Source organism: Scyliorhinus canicula, chromosome 9 (assembly GCF_902713615.1).
Source record: "Scyliorhinus canicula chromosome 9, sScyCan1.1, whole genome shotgun sequence".
Lineage (NCBI taxonomy): Eukaryota > Metazoa > Chordata > Chondrichthyes > Carcharhiniformes > Scyliorhinidae > Scyliorhinus > Scyliorhinus canicula.
Window position 1 is genome coordinate 179,749,158 of NC_052154.1, and position 25,834 is coordinate 179,774,991.

The following is a 25,834-nucleotide window of genomic DNA, read 5'->3' on the forward strand; positions in this document are numbered from 1 at the left end:
AGGTTGTGCGCAGACTGGACTGAAAGCTGGCGGGGGGTGGGTGGTGGTGGTGGTGTGGGGGGGGGGGGGGGGGGGGGGTTCCATCCATGTTCTGTCTTCTGTTGTGACTCTGGATGCGAGTAATTGGCAGCCACCTTGGCGACCCAGTTCCAGCAGAGCATACAGTGGCTGCTGGGTATGTGCTTGGATACCAGCATTCTGTCGCGCTAGCCATGGGTGCTGTGCAACAGTTGCTAGGTGAGATGGGGGTGAGGCTCCTTGACATCCCTCCACGTGCCCTTTCTCTTGCAGTGCGGGAGATGCCACTGGACAACCACATGGAGGAGGCCATGATGTGGAGATGCCGGCGTTGGACTGGGGTGAGTACAGTAAGAAGTCTTACAACACCAGGTTAAAGTCCAACAGGTTTGATTCAAACACGAGCTTTTGGAGCGCAGCTCATTCCTCAGGTGAAGGAAGGAGCTGCGCTCCGAAAGCTCGTGTTTGAATCAAACCTGTTGGACTTTAACCTGGTGTTGTAAGACTTCTTACACATGGAGGAGGAGCACCATCCGGGCACTCAGGAAGCTTCACCCCAGGACACTTTCAGGATGCCCTGCTACTCCACCTGCCCTCTGCCAGTCACCACACAATCTCTCAACAGGCCAGGTCAAGGATGGTACACCTGCACATGAGCAGGAGCCCCTCAGCAATCCAGGGCCCTCATTCCGCTGACCGCCAGTGGATGCCCAGAAAATTATCACAGTTTACAAGGTAAGCAGTCAACTCAGCTATGGATGCTGGGATTGCACCTAGATGTAGGAATAAAAAAGATGGATAAGGAGGTTTTGAATGCAAATATATGTTTAAGTGCACTGCGCTCCGACTTTCTGCATTCTCATGAAATTGCTGATTGTTGCCATGGTCACAATGAACCAAGCTGCCGATGATCTGGTTCTAATGACACATCATCATCAGTAGTGCCATCACTGAATATTCTGACATGAGTGTCATAGAATCTTTGAATCCCTACAGAAGGAGGCAATTCGGCCCATCGAGTTTGAACCAACCCTTCGAAAGACCACCCTGCATAGGTCCAACCTCCACCCTGGGTCTCCAAGGTGGCTGCCAATTACTCGCATCCAGAGTCACAACAGAAGACAGAACATGGATGGAGCCCCCCCCCCCCCCCCCCCCAACCACCACCACCACCACCCACCCCCCGCCAGCTTTCAGTCCAGTCTGCGCACAACCTCTGGAATCCCTGCGACCCTCCCCTAAGGAGGCGCTGTGAGGCAGCAGTGCTAACAATTGTGCCACCGTGCCGCCTTACGTTTCAGCCTTGGCTGTATCAATCACATATGTGCAGGCTCGGCACACATCAAGCAACCCAGCAGGTTAGCTCCACGGGTTTTGAGAGCTCTGAGAATGCTGTCTGCTGAGCGTTTACAGCCATGGCATTGCATGTCCTGCTGCGAGGTATAAGGAAGATGCAAAAAAGCTGCAAGGGGAGTTAGACAAGGTAAGGGATTCTTCACAATAGGTGGAGCATAAAAGTGAAAAGTGTGAGGGTCTCCACTCTGGTCTGAGGAATAACAGGCAAGCACCTTTCCTACCTGGTAACAAACTGAGAAGACTGGACAGCCAAACAGATCTGATTGTCCTTTTTCAGAAGTAACTGCGAGCTAACATGCAGATGCACCCCAACAAGCAAGGAGGCAACTGGCATGATGCAAGAGAAATAGATTATAGGATTAAAGAGGTATGGCAGCATTTGACTTCAAACTTGGTGAGAGCTCACTTGGAGTATTGTCTGTCTGTTTGTCTCCTTACCTAGGGAAGGATTGACCTTTGTCAGAATCTTCCCTGCTTATTTATAACGTGCTTGCCAGGACACTGTGGGAGGGATTCTCCGACCTGGGCCGGGTCGGAGAATCGCCGGGGGGCGGGGGGAGCGCGATTCACGTGACGCCGCTCCGCCGCGGGTCCGACGTGGACGGCGCTGCGCCAGTCGGCGCCCCCGCTCCCTCCCCCAGCGATTCTACGCATGGGATGGGCCGAGTGGCCACCTAGATAGGCTGAGTCCTGCCGGCGCCATTCACATGTGGTCCTACCCGGCGGGACCTCGGCGTACATCCTGTGGGGGGCGGCCTGGTGGGTAGGAGGGGGGATCCGATCCTGGGGGGGGGGGGGGGGGGGGACCTCCACCGTGGCCTGACCCGCAATCGGGGCCTACCAATCGGTGGGCTGGCCTCTCCTGGTGAGCGCCTCCTTTACTCCGTGCCGGTCCCTGTAGCTCTCCGCCATGTTGCGTCGGGGCCGGCGTGGAGAAGGCAAGTAGCGCGCATGGGCGCGTTCGAAATGAAATGAAAATCGCTTATTGTCACAAGTAGGCTTCAATGAAGTTACTGTGAAAAGCCCCTAGTCGCCACATTCCGGCACCTGTCCGGGGAGGCTGGTATGGGAATCGAAACATGCTGCTGGCCTGCTTGGTCTGCTTTAAAAGCCAGCGATTTAGCCCAGTGAGCTAAACCAACCCAGCTAAACGAGCTGGTCGCACCGCGCATGCGCAGACCCGCAGCGCCCGTTTGACGCTGGTATCAGCAGCTGGAGCTGCATGAGTCGCTCCAGTGCCATGCTGGCCCCCTGTAGGGCGCAGGATCGCTGCTCCTGGGGGCCTGTTTACGCCGTCGTAAAATGTGACGGCGTTTAAGACGGCGTCAACACTTAGCGTCAGGATCAGAGAATCCCGCCCTATATTCTCAGGCTTTGTGTTTGGGAAAAAGAGGAACCAGACCCTTTGGCACCAATTGGAGGAACCAGCTTGGGAGAGAACCAGTTTAATTGGTTAACTGACAACCAAGGGTTGGCAAGGGACAGTGTTCCGCCTGACAACAGTCAGTGATTGGTTCCTGCTGGGTGCGTTTCTGAGAAAATGTTGTGATGAATATCACATTGACCCCGGAGTCAGATAACATATAAAGCTTTTGAAAGAATCAAACACATGACCATGAGTTAATTCTGACGCACAGTGTGTATGACACAAATAAAGTAAAATCAATATAAGTGTCTTTCAGAATCCTGAACACCCATTGGGATAGAAACATAACAAATAGAATTATTAATAAGACTTAAATATTTCAAACTATCCCAAACAACAAATGTAACAAAGAGAATAAATTGTACTCCTGGATCTTGAATTGATAAACATAAAATTCTTCCGAACATCATGAGTAAAATTTTAAGCAAGAGACCCACAGAAATAACAAGTTGCTCGAACTCATTAGTCTGGCCATACTTCAAGATGTATTGACACCAGCGCCCCAATTAAACACAGAGATAACATGTCCTGTAAAAAAAATAGTGGCAAAGCTAAACCTGGAAATAGCCGTCTTTTAAAATGCTTATTAAAAGATTAGTTCCTTTAAGGTTGAAAAGCTGTCACTATCCTCAACAGAAAGATGTAGGAATTTACAGATATATATAGCTGTCTCTAAGACAGGCTGCTTCAGAAAAAAGGTAAGAGAAAAGAGGGCAACATGGTGGCGCAGTGGGTTAGCCCTGCAGCCTCATGGCGCCAAGGCCCCAAGTTCAGTCCCGGCTGTGGGTCACTGTCCGTGTGGAGTTTGCACATTTTCCCTGTGTTTTTTATGGGTTTCGTTCCCACAATCCAAAAATGTGCAGACTAGGTGGATTGGCCACGTTAAATTGCCTCTTAATTGGAAAAAATGAGTTGGGTACACTAAATTTATTTTTAAAAAAGGTAAGAGAAAAGCCAAATTCGACAGAACTAGCACTCAACTCTTCTGTCCTGCAAAGAGTGCTGTCACTGTTCTGTTCTCTGCCTGTTTTGTCAAACAAGTCTCTCGAGACTTTTGTGAGTGTGTTTTTATTACTCTGGAAAAAGTTTTTGTAATACGAGATACTTTTGCATATCTATGTCTTAAGTACATTTTTCACTCAATAATGACAAACATTCCGCCGAAGACCCAGGTTCGATCCCAGCTCTGGGTCACTGTCCTGTCATAATATACACCAGTATATATTGGTGCAGACAGACACACTGATTGACATACAGCAAGACCAATCAACACACACAACACCGCAGCCAATCACCAGTTAGAGAACACTCACTATGAAGACAGAGGGCATCAGTTTTCCCGCTCATTCGGGATGCAGCCTCTCAGAAGGACAGAGCTCACAGCTTGCAGCACAGATCTTCACCATGTGCTGAGTGCATAGACTGGTTAGGATAGGCATAGGTCTTTAGTTTAATCTAATCAACACAATGTCGACCCACAGGGAAAGTATGTTCAACAGTTTCTAGCTTAATAAAATAGTGTTGTACTATTTCAAGTGTTGGCAGCCTGTATGTGTTACTGCTGAGGTAGACGCAGTCTCCACGGATCCAGAGTACCCAACACATTATGTCCGTGTGGAGTTTGCACATTCTCCCCATGTCTGCATGTGCCTCGCCCCCACAACCCAAAGATGGGCAGGGTAGATGGATTAACCACGCTAAATTGACCCTTAATTGGAAAAAAAATAATTGGGTGCTCTAAATTTATTTTTAAAAAATAATGACAAACTGTTATCAGACTTACATTTTGTAGGCTCTGTAGCACTGTTTTATATTTTAAAATGTTTGTAATAAAACCCCACTAAAATATAACTGCGGATGTGTTACAGTGAGTCAGTCTAAAATACCTTGACACTTGTTAGAATTTCCTCAGTGACGAGGATCCACGCTGAAAAAGTAACAATTTAGTTTGAGAGACTTTCCTGGGGGAATCTCCAACCGGAATGTACCTGAAAGCTGTTTTATTAATTTCAGTGAGAGCTGTTCTGTTTTGTTTCGGAAGATGACTTTCCCTCTTTGGATGGCTTAGGTAGAAGAAGTCCAGTATGATTCATCATCCAGGTCAGAAATGCTGAATCATTCACAAATTTCCAGAAGTGATCAGACCTCAGAAGTGAAGGGAGGGTCTTTTTCTCTCTCTGCTGCCTACTGGCTGGAGGTGGAAGCTGAAGATCTTTTAGGTGTAGGGGCCTGAAGTAAAACTGCTGCAGGATCCTCAGCCCCACTCGCAGCACATCCACGCCCGCCCATTTCTCGACACGTGGGGTGGCCCACAATAGGAAACCCATTTGCCAGCTGCGGGAACGGTGAATCCTGCTGCCGGCGAGGGGCGCGCCGTGCTGGGAAATAGGGCTGGCAGGACGGGGAATCCTGCCCCATATCTATTACTTTGAAAGCAGTGTTTCTAGCATATCCTTTGCTGTGAACTTGAATTGATGCTGAGTTTTCCTGGAAGGAGGACAACCTCACCTGAGAAGATCACATCAAACCTGGACGAAGGAAAGGACAAAATCGGAAGCCTCACTATTGACTGGAAGTCAGCGTTGTGAATCAAAGACCTCTATCCTTTTATTTTCGTTACATTTTCTTTCCTTTCCAAAACTCTTTCTCCTCTGTGTGAAGAAAGAACAAAGAACAGTTCAGCAGAGGAACAGGCCCTTCTGCCCTCCAAGCCTGCGCCGATCGTGATGCCTGCCCAAAGTAAAACCTTCAGGCACTCGCTGGGTCCATATCCCTCTATTCCCATCCTATTCATGTATTTATCAATATGCCTCTTAAACGTGGTTATCGTACCTGTATCCACCACCTCCCTGGCAGCGAGTTCCGGGCACTCACCACCCTCTGTATAAAAATCTTCCCTCGCACAACTCCTCTAAACTTTCCCCCTTGCACCTTAAACCTATGCCCCCTAGTAATTGACATTTCCACCTTGGGGAAAATCTTCTGACTATCCACTCTGTCAATGCCACTCATGATCTTGTGAACTGGTTTGTCTGTCTGTGTGTGTGGGGGGGGACGTTCAGGAAGGGGGGAGGGGTGTTGTAAAATGGAAAGCAGATAGCCAGCTATATTTTCTGTCCATTCAATCAAAAATACTGATCATAATAAAAGTTTACTTGTGTCTTTAAGCTACAAAGCTAGCGACCGTGGTTTATTGGACACAACTGAGGACCTTGGGTATTTAAATAAATCTAATTTCACTGGTGTTACAATTCCAGGTCAAGTGGGGCTGGAATTGACCACACACTAGCCCAGGTTGCCTTACCATCTTGTAGAAAGGGATTACAATCAAGTTGCACCGGGTTTATTCCAGGGAATGGAGGATTATCCAATGAGGTGAGATTACTGTAGCTCCCAGCATTACTGGGATCCGAATGTTATTGAGCCCATGAGTCAGGAAGAAAACCTGCTGTGTGGGCTTCATCATAGAGAGGAAAACACAACTGAGCATGGTTCCCATCCATTTGCCTCATGATTATTAGAATGTCCCTTTAGATGGCCTGTTGTGCTCATCCTGAAATTCACCCACCCGAAAAGACCGTCCTCTCACTTTAGGAATTCAAACATTCAGAGCAATGTATTGTGCAGATGATTCAGAAAATGGTGCGAGTAACATTCCAGACACGCCACCACCTTCTACACTCCCCCGTCACCCTCAAACGTCCTCCCATCAACCCTGATCCACCCAATATAAACAATCCCTCTGCTCTCTGCCACCCTTTAACCTCCCCCTGTTTGTCATATGCCTGTAACCATTACTTTCCATCTACCTGTTTCCCTTCTGAGACAACACCCATTACCATTCCCCTGCCCATCCAGATCCCTCATATTGACCAAGCCACCTGTTTCATCCATTTCGGCAACTCCCCTCTCCATAAAACCATCAGCTACCCGACCAGTACCTTGGACCTGCCGCCCTATCCTGCATCCCATTCTCCTGCTCTGTGACTGTGACTGTTCTCTCAACTGCCCAGTGCCCTCAGTTCAACCCCCAGGATCCCACCATGGACAGCATTGACCCTTTCGGACAATCTCTCTACCACCCCACAGCGTCAGAAATCAACCCCCTCTGCAATCCAAACACAGGATCTCCAGCATGCGCAAACAAGGCCTTTCCATCCATCCCACACCCGTGCACCCTTTCATTCCTTCACTGCGTCCCTTCCTGCCGCGGACAGTTGTCCTTCTTTCTCAGACAGCCCCACCCTTCTCTGCTGATCGGCGCTCCCCTGTTCAGCCTCAACTCCACCCTTCACCCACCTTCCCCGTCGGTGCTGTCTCCTGTATTCAGCCAGGGTGCAGTTTGGACACCCGTCACCTGATCTCGATCAATAGGTTGGCACTTGGTCCCAAGAAGGGCAAAGCAAGTCCAAAATCATGGAAGAAGTCAGCTTCACCAGGTGCACTCCACTTGTATGCAATTGCAAATGTGAAAATTGTAATTTCTGACTGGCGGGGGAATTAATTTGGAGGGGGAAGCTCAAGTCTGGCATGCTGGCCGTGTCGTGAAGATGCATGACTTGCTCATGCAGGCAAATGGGATGCCCGACATTGTTTGTCAGGTAATTCAACCCACCTTTAAAGTCCCGAGAGTGGAATTACAAAGGTTCAACCCACTGTCGGGGAAACAGATTTTTGGCTTCATGCCAAATTAAATGCACCCGTCTGCCAAGCTTCCTGCTGCTGGCAGACCTGGAAGATTCTGACCTGGATAATCTGAGAAGTTCTGAAGATGTGAGACACGAAGAGGCAAAGAAAAGGAGGAATAAAGAAGTAGCTGTTGGTGCAGGCCACCTGTACTGTCTGACCTTGGTCAGTACTTGCTGTATAACTAGCGTGTTATATTCTGTCATAGGTTCAGATTAAACTCAAAATATCCACAATATCGGGTGACGTTGATCTTGATTAGTTGATGAAATAATCAATTACAACAAGATATTGTGCTTAAATTAAAATGTCAACCAATTGGTGAGCTTAAAATCTTAATAAAGGAACTGTCATACGATTGACAAAGTAAGTCAACTCTGGGGCAGCACGGTGGCGCAGTGGGTTAGCTCTGCCGTCTCACGGCGCCGAAGTCCCAGCTTCGATCCCAGCTCTGGGTCACTGTCCGTGTGGAGTTTGCACATTCTCCCCGTGTTTGCGTGGCTTTCGCCCCCCACAACGCAAAGATGTGCAGGGTAGGTGGATTGAACACGCCAAATTGCCCTTTAATAAGAAAAAATGAATTGGGTACTCTGAAATTTTTTTAAAAAGTAAGTCAACTCCCAACCAATGGATCAGATCAGAGCTCTGAGTCACACATTGAAAATAGAAGCAGGAGGAGGCCATTTGGCCCTTCGAGCCTGCTCTGTCATTCATTATGATGATGGCTGATCACGTTCAATACCCTAATCCTACTCCCCCCCCCCCCCCCCCCCCCCCCCCGTTCCCCCCCCATCCCCGCATACCCTTGATCCTTTAGCCCCAAGAACTATATCTAATTCCATCTTGAAATTAGGTTTTGGCCTCAACTACTTTCTGTGGTAGTGAATTCCACAGATTCACCCCTCCCTGGGTGAAGAAATTTCTCCTCACCTCAGTCCTGAAAGGTTTACACCTGATCCTCAAACTATTATCCCTAGTTCTGGACTTCCCCACCATCGGGAACACTCTTTCTGAATCTACCCTGTTTAGTCCTGAGGGACTTTATATATTTAGAGTCCTGCCACATTTGGTCATGAATGATGGTTCGTGAGTAAATAGTTAACGAGAGTAGGTGTCATGAATGACCCTGAATGAGGCAGAGCCCAGCATCTGAACCTTGGCAACCACCTTCAGCCAGAAATGCTGAGTGAATCCCCACCATCAGAGAAGCAGGTTTACAGCCAATTTCATAAACTCAATGTGATATTAAGAAATGGCTGAGTGCATGGAATATGACTATAGGTCCTGACAACAAACCTTGCTGGCGTGCTGAAGCTTGTGTTCCAAAAACAACTGTGTCATGAAGCAAGCTGTTCGATTACAGCTGCAATACTGGCATCTACTTGACAATGTGGAAAACTGGCCAAGTATACTCCGTCCACAACAAGCAGGACAGATCCTATCTGGCCAATTGCCAGCCACCAACCTATCATCAATCATCAGAGAAGTGATGGAAGATGTTGTCAACAGTGCTATCAAGCAGCACTTACTCATCAATAACCTGCTCACCAATGCTCAGTTTGGATTCTGCCCGGGCCACTTGGCTCCAGACCTCATTACAGCCTTGGTCCAAATAAGGATTACAGGGCTGAATTCAAGTGACGAGGTGAGAGTGACTTCCCTTGACATTGAGGCTGCATTTGACTGAGTGGAGTATCAAGAAATCCAAATAAAATTGAAGTAAATAGGAATCGAGAAAGAACCTCCACTGGCTGAAGTCAAAACCAGCACAAAGTAAGTGCGGTGTGGAAGCCAGTTTTCACTGTGGCAGTTCCTCACAACAATGTCCTAAACCCAGTGTCTTTAGCTGCTTCTTCAATCACATTCCTTCCACCAATTGGTCAGAAATGGTGACGGGATATGATGATCACACAGTGTTCAGTTCTATTTGCAATCCTCAATTAATGAAGCAGTCCATGCCTGCCCATGCAAGAAAATCTGGAAAATGATGAATAATATTTGCACGATATAAGTGCCAAGCAATGGCTATCCCTAAAATGAGAGTCTAACTTCTTTCCATTGATATGGAAATTTAAAGAGACAGGACTGATTAATGATCTCATAGTTAGGGATCCTCCCGTAAGGAGCTATCACAATATGGTGGAATTTATGGTGGGTGAGAAGGTAAAATCAAACTCTAGTGTGTTGTGCTTAAACAAAGGAGATTACAATGGGATGAGAGAAGAACTAGCTAAAGTAGACTGGGAGCAAAGACTTTATGGTGGAACAGTTGAGGAACAGTGGAGAACCTTCCAAGCGATTTTTTACAGTGCTCAGCAAAGGTTTATACCAACAAAAAGGAAGGATGGTAGAAAGAGGGAAAATCGACCATAGAAACAAGGGAGAGTATCAAATTGAAGGGAAAAGCAGACTAGTGGGAGACGAGAGGACTGGGAAATCTTTAGGGGGCAACAGAAAGCTACTAAAAAAGCTATAAAGAAGAGTAAGATAGATTATGAGAGTAAACTTGCTCAGAATATAAAAACAGATAGTAAAAGTTTCCACAAATATATAAAACAAAAAAGAGTGGCTAAGGTAAATATTGGTCCTTTAGAGGATGAGAAGGGAGATTTAATAATGGGAGATGAGGAAATGGCTGAGGAACTGAACAGGTTTTTTGGGTCGGTCTTTACAGTGGAAGACACAAATAACATGCCAGTGACTGATAGAAATGAGGCTATGACAGGTGAGGACCTTGAGAGGATTGTTATCACTAAGGAGGTAGTGATGGGCAAGCTAATGGGGTTAAAGGTAGGCAAGTCTTCTGGCCCTGATGGAATGCATCCCAGAGTGCTAAAAGAGATGGCTAGGGAAATTGCAAATGCATTAGTGATAATTCACCACAATTCACTGGACTCTGGGGTGGTCCCGGCGGATTGGAAATTAGCAAACATGACACCACTGTTTAAAAAAGGAGGTAGGCAGAGAGCAGGAAATTATAGGCCAGTGAGCTTAACTTCGGTAGTAGGGAAGATGCTGGAATCTATCATCAAGGAAGAAATAGCAAGGCATCTGGATGGAAATTGTCCCATTGGGCAGACGCAGCATGGGTTCATAAAGGGCAGGTCGTGCCTAACTAATTTAGTGGAATTTCTTGAGGACATTACCAGTGCAGTAGATAATGGGGAGCCAATGCGGGGCTGTTTAGCACAGGGCTAAATTGCTGGATTTGAAAGCAGACCAAGGCAGGCCAGCAGCACGGTTCGATTCCCGTAACACCCTTCCCGAAAAGGCGCTGGAATGTGGAGACTAGGGGCTTTTCACAGTAACTTCATTTGAAGCCTACTCGTGACAATAAGCGATTTTCATTTCATTTCATTTCATGGATGTGGTATATCTGGATTTCCAGAAAGGCTTTGACAAGGTGCCAGACAAAAAGTTGCTGCATAAGATAAAGATGCATGGCATTAAGGGTAAAGTAGTAGCATGGATAGAGGATTGGTTAATTAATAGAAAGCAAAGAATGGGGATTAATGGGCGTTTTTCTGGTTGGCAATCAGTAGCCAGTGGTGTCCCTCAGGGATCAGTGTTGGGCCCACAATTGGGGACCAAGGGCAATGTGTCCAAGTTTGTCGACGACACTAAGATGAGTGGTAAAGTGAAAAGTGCAGAGGATACTGGAAGTCTGCAGAGGGATTTGGATAGGTTAAGTGAATGGGCTAGGGTCTGGCAGATGGAATACAATGTTGACAAATGTGAGGTTCTCCATTTTGATAGGAATAACAGCAAAAGGGATTATTATTTAAATGGCAACATATTAAAACGTGCTGATGTGCAGGGAGACCTGGGTGTGCTAGTGCATGAGTCACAAAAAAGTTGGTTTACAGGTGCAACAGGTGATTAAGAAGGCAAATGGAATTTTGTCCTTCGTTGCTGGAGGATGGAGTTTAAGACGAGGGAGGTTATGCTGCAATTGTATAAGGTGTTAGTGAGGCCACACCTGGAGTATTGTGTTCAGTTTTGGTCTTCTTACCTGAGAAAGGACGTACTGGCACTGGAGGGTGTGCAGAGGAGATTCACTAGGTTAATCCCAGAGCTGAAGGGGTTGGATTACGAGGAGAGGTTGAGTAGACTGGTACTGTACTCGTTGGAATTTAGAAGGATGAGGGGGTATCTTATAAAAACATATAAAATTATGAAGGGAATAGATAGGATAGATGCGGGCAGGTTGTTTCCACTGGTGGGTGAAAGCAGAACTAGGGGGCATAGCCTCAAAATAAGGGCAAGTAGATTTAGGACTGAGTTTAGGAGGAACGTCTTCACCCAAAGGGCTGTCAATCTATGGAATTCCTTGCCCAGTGAAGCAGTTGAGACTCCTTCATTAAATGTTTTTAAGATAAGATAGATAGTTTTTTGAAGAATAAAGGGATTAAGGGTTATGGTGTTTGGGCCGGAAAGGGGAGCTGAGTCCACAAAAGATCAGCCATGATCTCATTGAATGGCAGAGCAGGCTCGAGGGTCCAGATGGCCTACTCCTGTTCCTAGTTCTTATGTTCTCACATTGGATGACATTACTAAATGTTGCTCATTCTGGGTGAGTGTGCTTTACACTCAATTTGTCTCTGTTTTATTCCTTAGCTCTAGGGTCGCCAGGCATCGTTATGATACCGCCACAAGATTCAAGTTCAAGTTCAGACCAATAACTCAATACACCAGTTAGTAAGTTCAAACAAGACACGTTTATTATAATACAGTTATTTACTACTTATGCATATAAAACTAAGAGACTCGGCTATTCCTGCCACTAACAGGCCAATACTTATCTGGAATAAGGGAACTGCAGGATCAGGGAACAATGGCCTCTTGCTTTGTCCTGGATCTGCAGGCTTCCAGTTGGTGTTGACTAAAGGGGTCAGGAGTGTCTACTCTCGTAGCGTGCGTTGTATGACACTTACTTGATGGCAGCTGCTGACCAGGCCTCTCCTTCTCAAGGTCTTCTACTGCAAAGGTGTTCTGCTGGGAGGGCCGGCTGGTCAAAAAGAAAGAATCAGTCCTGGGGCCTGACCTTTATAGGTCCCAGGGGCTTTGCGTCCTTCTGGGCGGGCCCTCTCTAAACCTGCAATCGATTGGGTCTCTTCCCAATTGATTGGTTTGAATTTCCCCAATAACGGGGCTGTTCCTCGATCATCGGGCGGTTCCTTCCACCTGATTGGTGTCCTTTGTCTCAGACTCCACTGGCGCCGGGATGTCTGACCTTCTATAGAATGTAGCGATTGCAGTTAACTGTTGTGTCCATTGTGCCTGGGAATCACCGTGAATCGCTCACTTAATATGCGCAGCTCGTTAGTTACAATTCTGTCTGGTTTCTTTAGCAGCTAGAATACAGGGGATTCTGCAAACTGCTTGTCTCTTTGCCAATGTCCATTTTTCCCTGTAACCTTTGCGTTCTTCCATTTTGTTTGAGGAAGTGGCCAACCCAGGTGGCTACAACATTACCATCATTGGATCCCCTTTTATTAACATGCTGGAAGATTATCATCGATCAGAAACTTAATTCAGCCCGTTACCTAAATACTGTGCTTAAACAGCAGATCAGAGGCCAGATATTTTGTGATGAGAATTCACCTGCTGACTCCTCCAAAAGCCTGTTCAAGTCTACACGGCGTAGTTCAGGAGTGCGGTGGCTAATACCTGGACGACTGGAAGTGTGCAGTTGCAGCAACTCTCAAGAAAATCGCACACAATCCGGGATAAAGCAGGACTTGATCAGCACGCCACCCAGCATCTTAAACATGAATTCCTTCCATCACCAGTGCATCGTGGCTACAGTGTATAACAATACAACAAATGGACTGCAGCAGCTCGCCAAGGTTTTTCAGTGGCATGTCCTGAATCTTTGACCTCTATGAACACAATCAACAGGCACCTGGGAGCACCACAAGCAGCAGGTTGCCCTCAAAGTCACAAACCATCCTGACTTGGAACTATACCACCAGTCTGTCGATGTTGCTGGGTCAAATGCCTGGAACCCACTCTGAATAGCAGTGCAGGAATCTTCGTCACACAAACCTCAGCGGCTTAAAAATGTGACTCACCATCACCTTCTCAAGGACAATTAGGAATGGGCAAGAAATGAAGGTCTTGTCAGTGATGCCCACACCCCGTGAATAAACGTATTTTTATCAAAGCTCACTTTGAGATGATAACGGGATATCAATTGGTACTGTTGTTAATGAAATCAGACAACAAAATGGCCCCCAGAGTCCTATGCCTGTCATTCATGACACTTGCTGTAAGTTTGCACATGGAAACACCAGGGAGTTGAAATTCAGCAGAGTATTATTTTTAGATCACTGGATAAAACACTTATGGAACATTCCCATTTGTGCCATTTTAACGATTTCCTCAACCTGCTTAATTTAAATGACACAACCGCTTTGTGGGCTGGTCATGTGGGAATTTTACATGTGTGCAAACTAAAATTAGCATCACCTCCCACAAGTGACCAGAGTCGGCTCAACTGTGAAGTCTCCATGGTCATATAGTGGCTTACATTAATGTCTTTTAATAATCTAGCTTAGAGTACCACTCTCTCGATTTTCCTTTCAAATTGGATAACTGGTTTCCCGACGAAATGTGTCAGGGCAGAATGGCTGTTACAGATTGCCTGTTGGCCGTGTGCTTCATTGTTGTTTCAACTTGAAACATTGGCCACACAAAGTGCGTATGCGATGGATGCAAAATATGGTCATATAACATGATCAGAAAATGTCGCCACAGTCCTCTCCTCTTTGAGAGGAAACTGGTGGTGATTTAACCTCGGGGGGGGGGGGGGGGGGGGGGGGGCAAGGCTGAGAAGGCAGGGCCTTCATGAATAGCATCAATCAGTACAGGAATTGAACACATGCTTTTGGCATTAGCTCCACATCGTGAGTTAACTGTCCAGTCAACTGAGCTGAACCGACTCCTAACTAGTCTTGTCACTGTTAGGCTCTCATGAAGCAGATAAACTAGTCGCAGGTAAGGGAAAACACCTCTGGCTATTGAACAAGTGAAATCTGATCATTATCCATTATTCCTTTGGGTTTATCATATGGGAACATATGAGAGGCACATAGAGATGTTAATCAATTCCATCCACCCTACATCTGTGCACCCTTGCATTCCCTCACTGCATCGCTCCCTGCCACGGACATTTGTCCTTCTTTCCCAAACAGCCCCACCCTTACGTGCTGATCGTCCCTCTCCTGTCCAGCCTCAACTCCACTCTCCACCCACCTTCTCCGCTGGTGCTGCCTCCTGTATTTAGCCAGCGTGTGGTTTGGACTACCAACACCAGATCTCGATTAGCAGATTGACATTTGGTCCCAAGAAGGGCAAAATGGAGGCTTTTCACTTCAAAGTCATGGAAGAAGTCAACTTCGCCCGGTGTACTCCACTTATATGCAATCGGAAATGTGAACATTGTAATTTCTGACTGCCGGTGAAAGCTTAATTTTGGCACGCTGGCTGTTTAATGAGGATGCATGACTGGCTCATACAGGCAAAAGGGATGCCCGACACTGTTTGTCAGCTAATTCAATCCACCTTTAACGTCCCAAGAATAAAATTGCAACCCACTGTCTTGGAAACAGATTTTTGGCTTCATGCCAAATTAAATGCACCCGTCTGCCAAGCTTCCTGTTGCTGGCAGACCTGGAAGGTTCTGACCTGGATAATTTGTGGAAGTCGAGAAGATATGAGACACAAAGAGAAAAAGAAAAGGAGGAATAAAGAAAGAGCTGTTCATGCAGGCCAGCTGTACTTTCTCACCTTGGTTAGTGCTTGTTGCTTCACTAGCATGTTATATTCTGCGCATTAATTCTCAAATTCCAAAATTACCTTGAAGTGTACAAAGTTGACAATATATGGAGAAAATATCAAACACTATTTATTTTCAAATTGTAACGTGGTGGGCTTCATGGTTTTATGAGCATGCTCAATGGATCAACTGATCTTTTTAATTCTTCAATTGCATTTTGGCAAATTTGGTCAATAATTCATTACTTGACAAAACCAAAGTAATGTCCTGTTAACTGAAAATTTCAGCAATCAACAGACTCAATCAACTTTTATCTTCTCTCACTATCAGAGTACAGTATTAAGTGAAAATCTCTTATTGTCACAAGTAAGCTTCAAATGAAGTTACTGTGAAAAGCCCTTAGTCGCCACATTCCGGCACTTGTTCGGGAAGGCTGGTACAGGAATTGAACTGTGCTGCTGGCCTGCCTTGGTCTGCTTTCAATGCCAGCGATTTAGCTGTGTGCTAAACCAGCCCCTGGTATTAGTGAGTATAGTTCCAACAACACTCAAAAAACCTGATATCATCCATGACAAAGCAGTCGACTTCATAGGCACCTCTTCCGCGAACATTCACCTCCTCCATCACCGATGCACAGTGGCAACCGTGTGCACCGTCTACAAAATGCACTGCAGGAACTCACCGAGGCTCCTCAGGCAGCATCTTCCAAACCCAGGACCACTACCCTCTGGAAGGACAAGAGCATCAGACACATGGAGGCACAACTACCTCAAAACAGCTCCCCATCCCGACTTGGAAATATATCGCCGTTCCTTCACTGTCACTGGGTTAAAATCCTGAAAATCCCTCCCTCAGAGCTCTGTGGGTGTACTACACCAGAGGGACTGTGGTGGTTCAAGAAGGCAGCTCACCACCACCTTCTCAAGGGCAATTAGGGATGGACAATAAATGCTGGCCTAGCCAGCGACACTCACATCCCATAAATAAATACAAAAAATATTCATCCAGCCATCTAATATTCAAGTACTTTGAATGCACAAGTTAGATTAGGGTATGAGAAAGAAGAAATTAAGAAGTCCAGGACACAGTTATTGATATTAGGAAGACTTTCTCACAAATTATGCCTCACCAGCTGGAGTGTGGAGTGTGGCGATGAAGGGATTTTCACATTCACTTCATTGCTGTGTTAATGTAAGCCTACTTGTGACAATAATGAAGATTATTACTCTTAGACATTTGGTTTGTGGGGATTATTATTTTTGCATTGTAACTGAGGAAACGTTAGTAACAGAGGAAAGATGAAGAATGGAACAGCAGGTGACTGGGGTAACTCGGGCTGCGATTGGCCAATTGTCAGAAACGAAAGAGTGAAAATTTGCATGTAATTTTCGGATGGCAGGGTGTAACTTGCAGGGTACCACAAGGATCAATGCCTGGGTCTCAGCTATTTACGAAGTATCCTGGTATCAACAACACCAACTCATGTTTATATGGTGCCTTTAGCATAATCAAACATCCTAAACTGCTTCACAGGAGCATTAAAATGAGGATAAGAATGTTAAAATCAAGACATTGATTGATCAGGAGCAGGTGGAGGACTGCGAGTATGGGACTGTTAGGGGAATGGGACTTGACGCGAGCTAAGGGGGATGGTGGGGAGAGAGGCAAAATGAGGGTGGTGGAGAAGGACGGAGTTGGGGTGTTGGTGGATAGGCAGGGGCAATAGGACACTGCCTGAACTATCTGCAGAGGCAGAAAAACAAAATAACTTTCAATTATGATGTGCCAGATTCTGGGAGTCCCCCAGAGGGGGTGAGGGGCGACACAGTGTCAGGCACGAATGAGCCCTAAACCCCACTGCGGAGAGCCTCACGTGCGCCATCCGCTCCCGACACAGAGCGGCTGACAGCCTTCGGACGGGCCCGAATCCTCCACCACACTGAATGCGTCCGGCGACATGGGCTCACCAGTCAACCCAGGGTTTGCTTTGATCCCGCCACCGGGATCATCGACAGGCAGGATCTCTTCAGGGTCCTCCCGGGGTATGTTAAATTGACCCTTAATTGGAAAAATTAAAAATGAAGCGATGGCATGAATATAAGTTCGAACGATCATCTCAGATCAAATGCAACACCAAGATTGTGGACAGACTGGTTTAATCTGTTTCCAGAGAGGGGGATCAATTGGTTGCTGGGAATGGAGTTTGGAGTGAGCATTGAAAATAATGGCTTAATTTCTCCCAGTGTTTAACTAGACTCACGAGAAGAACTGACTTAAAAATGGATGTTGGATAAGCAGTCTGACATTTTAGCAGGAGAGGAGGAGTCGAGAGAGGTACCTCACATTGAATGCAGGATTTCTGGCAGGCTCCCCTCTACACCAGGTATTTCAGTGCGTACACCCACCTGCTTTCTGTCACAGACAGCTCCAGGGAAGCACTCATCTGAGTCACCTGCAGCAACACCCGTGTGCAATCTCACCATCTGGCGAACTGACACCTGAGTTATTCCTGGCCACTGCGCTGGCTGCAGCCCACTCATACCTAGTGTTGCATCGCATGAAGATCCCATCTCAAATCTATTTCCTATGAGGCGTACTGTGTCAGCATCTGACCCGGTAGCTGTGATTATGGAAATGATCGTCTTCTTGGTATTCCTCCACTACCTGTTATGGGTGCAACAGTTGGATATGTGAAATGACAATTACACAAAGATCAGGTTATGGCCAGGGAGGTGGGGAATGGAAGATGGACATACTTACATAATCTACATCTTATAATTGCAGGAATGGCGGATTGTTTTATGAGGAAAGGTTGGCGGGATTAGATTTGTGTACACAAGAGTTTGGAAGAGTAAGAGACACCTTGACCAAAGCCTTTAAGATCCTGAGGAATATTGGCAGGGTGGACGTGGGGAGGATATTTCCTCCTGTGGGAAGATCTTAAACTAGGGTTCACTGTTTAAAAATAAATTGTCGTCCATTTAAGACAGAATCATAGAATTCACAGTGCAGAAGGAGGCCAGTCATTTCATCAAGTCTGCACTGGCCCTTAGAAAGAGCGCCCATTAAGCCCATGACTCCACCCTATCCCCATAACCCAGTAACCATTTGTCGGCTAAGGGGCAATTTAGCATGGCCAATCTGCCTAACCTGCACATGTGGCAGGAAACCAGAGCAACCGGAGGAAACAGAGATGAGGAAAATGTATTTCTCTCAGGGGGTTGTAAGTACCTGGGGTTAATCCTCAAAAGACAGTGGGGACAGAGGCTTTGAATACATTTAAGGCAGAGCTGAATAGATTATTGTTTAAGAAAGGGATGAAAGGTTATCGGGGTTGTCAAGAATGCGAGGTCGAGGTTACAATCAGGTCAACCATGATCTTACTGAATGGCGGAGAAGGCTCGAGGGGCGAAGAAGCATACTTCTGGTCCTAATTCGTGTGTTCATATGTAAATTAGAAGAGATTGTGGGCTGAGAGGGCAGTGAGATGTGAGAACTTAAATTTAGTCATGAGGATAACTTCATTTTTGATGATTTCTGGGTGGCTGCTGATTCGAGCCCCAGCAGTGGATGTCCAAATATTGACCAGTACTGTCTTCCCCATGGGAGTTAGGACATGTGGTGGGCCTTCCCCCTCCAGTTACCTCTTGCTGCCTCTGGTTGTGCATCATCTTGTCCTGGAAGAGAGATGTTACAACCCCCCTGGGCTAGTACATGGTCAATTCCAGCACTACAGGCCCTAGAGTCACAACACAAGTGAACAAACCAATAATTCTTCGAAAAATACCCAAAGTCTTTGACACCTGGCTGCCAAATAATTACGGTCACCAGGTTTGTAAGCTAAAACACTATGACTGCTTATTTATAACAAGAACTACAATGAAATATGCAGCAAATACAATTAGTTAACTGTGATCTCATTCCTAATTCCCCACTTTAACTTGCTCCCCACCCTCTACACACACACACAAATTCAGACAAGCACAGTGGGGAAGAAAGTGGGGAACAAAAAAGCATATGTAAAAGAGAAAAAGAGTCTTTTTTTTCAAACGGATGTTTCCAGCCCCTTACCCCTTTTCAAACTTTGCTTTCAGTTCAAAGTTTTTACATAGATTCATGCAGGCCCCTGTTCTTTCAGGAATTCAACACTCACAGCCTTTATAGAGCGGGAGTGAGAGTGAGAGAGAGAGAGAGACAGAGGGAAAGACAGAGGCCTGGTCACTCACAGCCTTTCTGCAGAGGGAGTGAACGCATGTCCTTGTATTTCTGTCTAGGACTCAACTGCACCCATAGGAGTCTGAGAACCATCCATTTTGGTCGGATAACAGCAAAATTAGCTATTATTTAAATGGTAAAACATTGCAGCATGCTGCTGCGCAGAGGGGCCTGTGTGTCCTTGTGCATGAATCTCAAAAAGTTGGTTTGCAGGTGCAGCAGGTAATTAAGAAGGGAATGGAAATTTGTCCTTCATTGCTGGAGAGATGGAGTTTAAAAACAGGGAGCTTATGTTGCAGCTGTATAGGGTGCTAGTGAGGCCACACCTGGAGTACTGCATCCAGTTTTGGTCACCTTACTTGAGAAAGGACGTACTGGCACTGGAGTGGGTGCAGAGGAGATTCACTACGTTGATTATGGAGTTGAGAGGATTGGCTTAGGAGGAGAGACTTATACTCATTGGAATTTCGAAGAATGAGGGGGATTTTAGCAACTCTTCCCTATTGTTATACTCAACTCACTTGGAAACACTGGGTTCTTCTTCTTTTAATTATTCATAGTTTCTTATTGCGTGCTTGCATGTGTGTGTATGTGTTTGTGTGTGTGTGAGGGATGTTGTGACTATCCTCCTGAATTGAATGTACGAGTAAACTATACTTATGATTTAATTATAAAAAGAGTTTGCTGGGAGTCACTTTAAAATTATTCTCACAAACAGAGAGTTTGCGGAAGCCCATCACAGCTCCTTTCAAAAATTAAAACACCTCTGCTTATGGACTGATGGTGAGAAAACAATGAAGATGAGGGGTGGGATTCTCCCATCCAGCGGCAGATTGTCCACACTGTCGGAAACGCCATCGTGTTTCGCGACGGCATGAACATCTGGAGAGGTTCACGCCGCTCCAGCCTCCCATCCCGGCGTGAACTGGGCGCCGCGGGATCCGCGCACCGGCGCCAACCCACGCATCCGAGCAGCATGGCCTGGTTGCGGGGATTCTCCGGCCCAGCCCCGGGCTGGGAGAACCCCCCCCCGTTCGCCTTTCCCCCTGTCCACAACAGTCATGTTTTCAATGTGTAACCGGCAGTCTGATTGAAGGAGGTGGAAAGGAGGCAAGCACTGTTGAAAGGAGCTGTGATGGGCTTCCGCAAACTCTCTGTTTGTGAGAATAATTTTAAAGTGACTCCCAGCAAACTCTTTTTATAATTAAATCATAAGTATAGTTTACTCGTACATTCAATTCAGGAGGATAGTCACAACATCCCTCACACACACACAAACACATACACACACATGCAAGCACGCAATAAGAAACTATGAATAATTAAAAGAAGAAGAACCCAGTGTTTCCAAGTGAGTTGAGTATAACAATAGGGAAGAGTTGCTAAAAGTATACAAGGCAAAATATGACCATAACTGGAATACTCTGAACAGTTTTGGTCCTCTTATCCTAGGAAAGATAGGCTGGCATTGGAGACAGCCCAGAAAAGGTCCACTCGGTTGAACCCGGTTATGGTAGAATTTTCTTATGAAGAGAGGTTGAGCAGGTTGGGCCTGTACTCAGCAGAGTTTAGAAGACTGAGCGGTGACATTATTGAGACAAGTAGGATTTTCAGGGGGCTTGAAAGGGTAGATGCTGAAAAATTGTTTCCTCTTTTGGGAGAGTCTCGGACCAGAGGGCATAATCTCAGAGTAAGGGGCACTCATTTAAGACAGAGAGGAGGAAGAATTTCTTCTCTCAGAGGGTAAGGCATCTGTGGAATTCTTTACCAGAGAGGGCTGTAGAAGCTGGGTCATTAAGTATGTTCAAGATTGAGACTGACATATTTTTAATCACTATGGGTATCAAGAGTTATGGGGATCAGGTGGGAAAGTGGAGTTGATGATTATCGTATCAGATCAGTCATGATCTCATTGAATGGTGGAGATTAACCAGAGCCAGAAAGGTATATTCATTCCAGTGAGGGTTCCTTTTGGAGATGGTGGCTTTGTGGTAATATCACAGGTCCCATCAAGCACAGGCCAAGATTAATGCTCCAGGATCACTGATTCATGTTTCCCTAATGCTTTTTGGGGAAGGAAATCTGGCATCCCTACCTGGTCTGGCCTGCTCAGTTCTTAAAATCATTGAATTTACAGTGCAGAAGGAGGCCACTTGGCCCATCAAATCAGCACCGGCCCTTGGAAAGAGCACCCTACCTACGCCCACACCCCTACCCTATCCCAGTAACCCCACCCAACCTTTTTGGATACTAAGGGCAATTTAGCATGGCCAATCCACCTATGGGGGGCAGAGTGGCGCCAAAGGCCTTCCACGCCAGTCTGCGGGGCGCAGGCTACTCTGGCACCGGCCCAGCCTCTGAAGGTGCAGAGGATTCCACACCTTTGGGGCGGGCCGACGCCGGAGTGGTTCACGCCACTCCTTCCCGCCGGGACCCCCCGCCCCGCCGGGTTTCGGGAGAATGCCGCCCCTTGTTCTATTCAAAGGAAGATTTAAAGATGGCATCAGGCAGGTAGTAAGATGGAGGTACTCGGGCAGAATGACAGTTCGTGAGAGGGCTAGGAGCACGCATAGAAATGCACAGAAACATGCGTGGAGTTATGGATTTGATGTTGCATCATTGTGAAAGCGAGGGGAATTTGAAATGGAGACAACTCAGAATTGCGGCAGGCTGATGAGATAAATTGACAGAACCACCTCAGTAATGTGGATCAATTGAGGGTCAGTTAACATGGGAATGGCAGGGAACAGATGAGAGAGTAATTGGAAGGCTGCAAATGACCTGGCTCTTCAGTGAGGTTCATTTGCAGAATTATGAAAAGTAATCTATTACTAATTGGAATTGTAATTTGTCATCATAAGATTAAATCCTGTAAAGAGTTTCTCTATTCCTCTTATGATAATGAGTGAGTGGGTGAGGGGAAAATCATGAATCTGAAAAGTCAAGGTCAACTACACATTGATATTTCAAAGAATTGTTTCCCTACTATATATGGGAGGCAGTGGCATAGTGGTATTGTTGCTGGACTAGAAATCCAGAGGCCCAGGGTTATGGTCTGGGCACAGGTTCAAATCCCCGCATGGCAGATGGTGAAATCTGAATTCAATTAAAAACAAAATTGAATCAAAAAGTCAACTGAAGACCATCAAACCGTTGTTGATTGTCGTGAAAACCCATCTGGTTCACTAATGTCCTTCAGGGAAGGAAATCTGTCATCCTTACCTGGTCTGGCCGACATATGACTCCAGATCCACAGCAATGTGGTTGACTCTTAAATGCCCTCAGGAATGGACAATAAATGCTGGGCCAACCAGCGACGCCCACATCCCATGAATGAATTATTAAAAAACCACCGGGATTCTCGGTCGGTGGGATCCTCCACTTCGCTGGCAGTGCATCTACCCCCGGGGTTTTCCTCCGGAATGGAGAATCCCGCTGCTAGTGGGGGGGTGTACCGTGCCAGAAAATGGAGCTGGCAGGTCAGAGAACCCTGCCCAAGATGTTTTAAATGTCACGGCTCCAAGGACCCAGTCCCCGGGTCACTGTCCATGTGGAGTTTGCACATTCTCCCCGTGTCTGCGTTGGTCAAACACCCCCAACCCAAAGATGTGCAGAGTAGGTGGATTGACCATGCTAAATTGCCCCTTCATTGGAAAAAAAATACTTAATGAAATAACTGTTTTAAAAGGGATGAATGTCATGTAGACAGCAACCTTGTTAACATTTATGCTCGATGCACTTTTTTCCCTCTTTAGCTCTGCATTAATGGCCACTTCGAAGCCCACTTTCAGTGGGGCAGATCTGGCTCAGCTTTCACGTTGATACAGACACTATGCACACTGCAGAAATGTGCCTCTGCTATAAAACGTGCCTGCCTTCTTTTAACAACCTTCACCATTTGTCACCTACTTTCTGCACAAAGATCCACCGAAATTAATGAGGACCAGCCTTTTTCGCTTTGACAAGAGGAAGACTAACTCTCAGGTTAAAAAGTCACATTAAATCATTCTTAGGAGACAAGGTGAGGAAAATGTCTTAGGCTCATGTCCGTGGCTTTCTGAGACCATCTATTTATAGACATCCTCCATCTTCATTCAAGTCCTGAAAGATGCAAGCAATAAAGGTAAAGAAAGGGGATTAGTGTATTTTTGACAGAGCAATCTATATTCGTTGCCAACGCTCATTGTTCCCACTCATGCTCATTATCGAGGCTCCTTTGTGAAATCATTAGTGTCCCATAATGCCATAACATGAAAGCAGAATGAAAACAACCGTGGTTGATTGATTATATGAAACCTGGTGTTACCACACAGAATTGAAATGTTGAGTTGTGCTTACTTCTGCATTCGGGGTAAAAGGGCCGACACCTCTGGCATGTCGGCAACATGGGCCGCAGAATTGTGCACTTCTAGATAATTTGTTTAAATGCACGCAAAAACTATTGACGAGCGGTGCCCGAATTTGTTAAATGGAAACAGAATATGCAGGAAAACTCAAACAGGTCTGACAGAGACTGTGGGGAGAGGGAAAGATGCCAGGAATACCCTCCCCCTCCACATTTTCCCCCTCCCATCCCCTTTGGTGGGTTTTCCCGCGGCGGATGTTGTGAACCATTAACTGCTGGTGGCATCTCCCGTTCCCACCAAAGCCTATAGGCCTCTACATGGCTCACCTGCCCCGTTACTAGGGAACCCACAGCGCGTGGCAGGGTCGGGGGGGAGGGGTCAACTTCAGCTGTACCGGAAAACCGCACCAAGAGTTAAAGTTTTGAGTCCAATATGATTCTTCCTCAGAACTCTTTCACCAGGAACTTCCAGCCCCTCTCCCGCCGTGGAATGTTTCCCCATGGTAGTGGTCGCTCGCTACAGATGGGACCTTCCAGGCCTGCCGAACTTAATGGGCATTTACGTTGCTCGTCGGCTGGGCACCCGGGGAATGTGCCATGGGTGGGTCTCCTTCAGCGGAAAGGGCTGGAAAATCCCACCCTTTTGTCACAGATTTATGATACGTGGTCTAAAACAGAGGCAAAGTGGAATTCTTATTCCATATTGTCACTAATAATTCAAAACAAGTGCACACGGGGAGAGGGCATGTAATCACAGCATGAATGTATTCCAAAGGAACATATTCATGAGGTCATTGCCTGAAATAGTCACAGCAATTATTTGCCCAACATGTTGAATTTCAAAACTACTTTAATCATTCAGACTTTATTGGATTCAAAGATGTTTGCACTGGCTTCAGCACCTTTTCCGATTGTTCATTATGCAAACAATCGGACGTGGGTAGCACTAGTGTTCAGAATATTTTATTATCATTCAGATGCACTGTCAGGTCGTGCGGTGAAGTGGGGCGTGTGGCTGTCTGAGTCAGGTTCCGGATTTTGAGTGCTACCCTCGGACGTGATGGCAGGCAGTCAGAGCAGGAGTGAATGCTGCTCAGCAAAATGAAGGTATGAAAGTTGGAGTCGCCACCATCACCATCCAGACTGACATATTTACGTGACAGTACATGTTGTCACTGCAAATCAAACTTGCTGAGTGAACTGCAAGGTAGACCAGGCACATTGGAAGTTTCATGGCGAAGCAGCTCTCATTCCGCTGGGGGAGGATTTTCCCCAATATGTGACAACATTGTGAATGATTTCTTTATATATGAATGAAATGAAAATCGCTTATTGTCACGAGTAGGCTTCAATGAAGTTACTGTGAAAAGCCCCTAGTCGCCACATTCCGGCGCCTGTCCAGGGAGGCTGGTACAGGAATTGAACCGTGCTGCTGGCCTGCTTGGTCTGCTTTAAAAGCCAGCGATTTAGCCTGGTGAGCAAAACCAGCCCCTATATTTGCGATTGTGTAATTTTGTTGCAAATGTTCAACCAAAGACACCTTGGGGTGATTAACAGATCCATTACAGATCTGTATTATCCTCCATATTCAAGATACACAGGTTGCTAAATAGTGATTAACCTCTGAGATGCTTTTCAGGAAGTTCAAATGTCGCATCAAAAATCAAAGAGAAAAAGAATGGGAAAACATGAGGAATACAGCCATTTCTTGAAGATTGTATTATTCTTCTACTTAACAATTTGCCATGCTGACTACGTGGAAGATAGCGGGCGCGATTCAGCGGATTCGAGTAAAAATCAACTGAACAGCACATTGAGCGGGGGTGTTTGTCGCGATGCAGCACTGAGAAAGACCCCGCTATTCAGCGGCACTTTGCTGGGTTTTTTTGGAACTGGCGAGGAATTCCCCATCGGTGCCACTCCTTGGGCGGGATTCTTCGCCGGCTTCTTCATTTTGCCAGCATCCGGGGTTTTCCTGACGGCATGGGGATGCCCCACAATGGGAAAC